This window comes from Kogia breviceps, chromosome 5 (genome assembly GCF_026419965.1).
Source record: "Kogia breviceps isolate mKogBre1 chromosome 5, mKogBre1 haplotype 1, whole genome shotgun sequence".
Classification (NCBI taxonomy): domain Eukaryota; kingdom Metazoa; phylum Chordata; class Mammalia; order Artiodactyla; family Physeteridae; genus Kogia; species Kogia breviceps.
In genome coordinates this window covers 79,564,307-79,567,981 of record NC_081314.1, presented here as the reverse complement: position 1 = coordinate 79,567,981, position 3,675 = coordinate 79,564,307, and the positions used below count along the sequence as shown (strand labels likewise).

The 3,675-nt window shown below is 41.3% G+C and overlaps 1 pseudogene; it reads right to left on the bottom strand.

Moving 5' to 3' along the window:
- Nucleotides 1-333: 333 nt before the first annotated feature.
- On the bottom strand, nt 334-2,340 carry LOC131757141 (nephrocystin-1 pseudogene; annotated as a pseudogene).
- Nucleotides 2,341-3,675: the final 1,335 nt, after the last annotated feature.

Below are 3,675 nucleotides of genomic sequence, written 5' to 3'. Positions count from 1 at the left end.
ATATATTGTACAGCACAGGGAATACAGCCAGTATTAATAACTTTAAATGGAGTATAATCTTTAAAAATTGTCAATCACTATATTGTACACCTGAAACTTTCATAATACGGTAAATCAACTATACTCAATAAAAAAGAAAAAGAAAAACAAAACAAATTTGTTAGTTGGTTTTTGAAAAACAATTCTCTTTAAATTTAGATATAATAGTATTCCTTATAAAAATTTACTTCATTGTATTAACACATATTCAAATGATCAGATAAATATTTCTTATAGAATATGGCCTGAACAAAAAAGAATAAAGCCTAAGTTATGATGGGACAGTTACTTCTGGTTTTGTCATGCGATGCAGGTTGTCATGGAGGGTCTATCAGATTCAGTGGGAAGTGGAAGGTCAAGGGGCACCGCTGTCAGGCTGCATTCTTTCTTATTTCACCCAAGAAGTCATAGGTCTGCTCTGAAATGTCGAAAGGCTCATGGAGCCCCGCTGGTGACAGCAGAGCCTGGAGGGCACCCTCGTTTTCTTGGTTTTGCTTGAGGAAGTCGGCGATGACCTTCCATTGGACGGCCTCTGTCTCCTCCTCTGCCCACCTGAACGGGGGCCGGAGTGCGGAGTGGATGAGGGGGAGCGCGCAGTAGTGGTAAACCAGGAGGAACACAGCCTTCAGGAGCTCCTTATCTCTCTTCTCTGATCTTTTTAATGTACTCTCTTTCTCAGCCCAGGAACTCCTGAGCGCATCCATCATGTCAGGCTGCTCCAAGAGCTTGGGGAAGGTGGCAAGCACTGGATTACTAATTAAATCAGCACTGTGCATGCTCACCCTGTCTTTCAGGAGCACGTCTCCAAGAATCTGGCGATAAAATATCAACAAATGAATGGAGCACATACTTCCGGCAGTAGACTTAGCATGTTCCTTGATCTTCTGTTCAAATATCTCAGTTTTACTAGAAGTTGAGGCTGCCCTCTCACATCATCTGATGGAAAACACTACCATGTGCTCTTCTGGATACTGAAGGGTCCACTTCAACACCTTTTTCATAAGGGGTGCCTCCATTCAAGAAGAGTTCATAAGTTTTTGCTGGAATAGCAATTCCACTGGCATCAAAAAGTTTAAGAAACACCCAGCCACAACTTAATTCTCCTCTTTCACCAGTAGAATTGCAAATATAAGAAATTCCAAGTTCAAATAATATTCCAAGATCTGGAGAAGAAGAATTGGACCTGATGAAACAGTCACCATCAAGCAAGCAGGACAAGATGCCAGTAACCCGGGGAGAAAAAGTCCATGTTTGGGGTTTCTTAGGTGGCCATGTGGCCCTGACTGTATGAATGTTGCTCAGAACCTTATTGCCGTCAAACAGACAGAAGCACACGTGTCTCCTCAGAACCTGGATGCTCACTCCTGGAAGAGGAATCATCTTACAGCTCCAGAGGGTCAGAATCAAGGAAACACGACTTGGTCTTGACCTAATAGAGCCCGTTTTAGCATCCCACATTAGATCTCTGAAGGCTAGTTGTGAAGTAGTGAGCTCTGGTTGTAAGAAGTAACTTGCTCAAAATTGATTCCCTTCCTCCAGAAGCTGGAAGAGGGTGGAAGGCCTGAACCTGGCAGGAATAGCTCCCATAGTGGGAGCTATTCTCCAATGAGAACCGGTTCTTTGTTTAACTTCTGTGCCTTCTGTCGTTTCATCACCTACCTCTACATCTTCTTCACTGCCTTCTTCACTAGACTCCTGGCCTTCTTCTTTATTGTAGGGCTCCAAGTACGTTCTGGGAATAAGACCTTTGTTTCCTTTGGCATTCTTAGCCATCCACCAACCGTCAGGGTTTGTTTCAATTTCCCCTTTCTTAAATGTAAGGTCTCTGACTTGCTGAGCCGTAAAATCTCCAACAGCAAATGCATTCTCCACTTGTGGCCTCTTCATCTTCTTCTTCTTCTTTTTCATCTTCTTCAGCAGAATTGTCATCGTGTTCTCCTTCAGTAAGTGCCCCAGTTTCAGCGACATTTTCTCTACTTATGGACACAGCAAGTTCCTGCAGTTGGTGGGTAAGCTTATCCAAAAGATTATGTTCCTCCTCTTCTGATTGTAACTCCCAACAGGGGCAGGTTCGTCAGCCTATGAGAGAATATAAGTTTTGCTTAATTTTTGAAGAGCATTTTAATTTTCATCTATTGCCTGTTTTAATTGGATACATCTTTGGTAAATATCTCGCCTTTTACTGGCTTCTAGAGCTCCTTTCAATCGACTCTCAGAAAGCACATCATCAACCTGCTGCTTCAGCTCCTGATTGCAACGCTGCAGGGACTGGAGGGGATCGTGCTGCCGCCTCGCTAGCATCTCCTTCGTCTCAGCCTCAATCCCTTTTTGACCAGTGCTGCAGCAGAAGGCTCAGCCAGAGCCGCTATATGAAAATCCTCACAGGGCAACCCTCTCATAAATAATCAGGAGCTGACTTTTCCTTATGAAGCACATGCTCATACTGGAATTAGAACATGAAGTTCACTCAACGTCATTGGAAATACACTATGTACCATTTTCTGTAGGATATAAAACTTTATTTTGAAAAATTCCCACCAAATTTATCTTACAGACGTACTCTTACATGAGCATAAAGATGAGGCTATTCATTGCATCGTTTATAATGGTCCCAGACTGGAACCCACTCTCATTTCCACCAATGTGAGGCTAATAAATTATGGTCTATATGGAATACCACATGGCCAAAAAGAGATAGAGGTATATGTATTGACATGGAGCCCTCTTCGAGCTATAGTAAGTGTGCATGGTATGCTCCCCTTTGTGTGTGTGCAGGGGTGTATACACATGCGTGTGCCAATTTCTGGAAGGATACACAGGAACCCAACAAGAGTGGTTACCTCTGTGGAGAGGAATAGGGAAACTGAGGGATGGGAAATGAGAGAGAACGACACAACTTTTCATGTATAGGCCTTTAGCATCATTCTAAAAAAACTTTTAACCATCTCCATATATTAACGTAAAAAAACATTTTAACATTCTCTTGAAATGTCAAATATGAATTTCACAATCTACAAGAAACGTTGATATGTCCTTTAACATTCACATTTATAATACTATGGGATCCTTGATTTTAATACAGTCTTTGATTTGACCTCTTTTCCTTCCCTGGGTGGGGATGGGGAAACAGAATTTGGCTTTTTTTTTTTTTTTGCCTTTATGTGCCTATTGTGTATTCTCTGCCTTTTTCTCTGCTTATTATATATTAGGAGGAAAAAAGAATTATTTTTACATTTTTATTACACATATTCTGAATTAGCTACTGCCTCACACCTATTTCTCCTTTCTTCATCTTGTCACATAAAGGAGTGCAGCATTTGCACCCCAAGCAGTGTTTCTAACATGCAGTGTACCTCACTGTGGTTACTGGAAACCATCACTTTAAGATATTATCTATTAATAAGTGGGGAGGGGCAGATGTGGACACTGCCCTTTCATTTCAGTATGCTGTAGCCATATTTTGCTGATAGCCTAATTCCTGATACTTATTTGTTTTAATCTTCTGACTTTTAGTTAAAATTCCTTTCGGAGCCACATTTGGAGGGAAGATGTGTGCTTTTGTCACTTTCATTACCCATGTCCATATTCATTCCCAGTGTATTATGCTGTCTAGTACATGTACCAACTTTTTTAAAA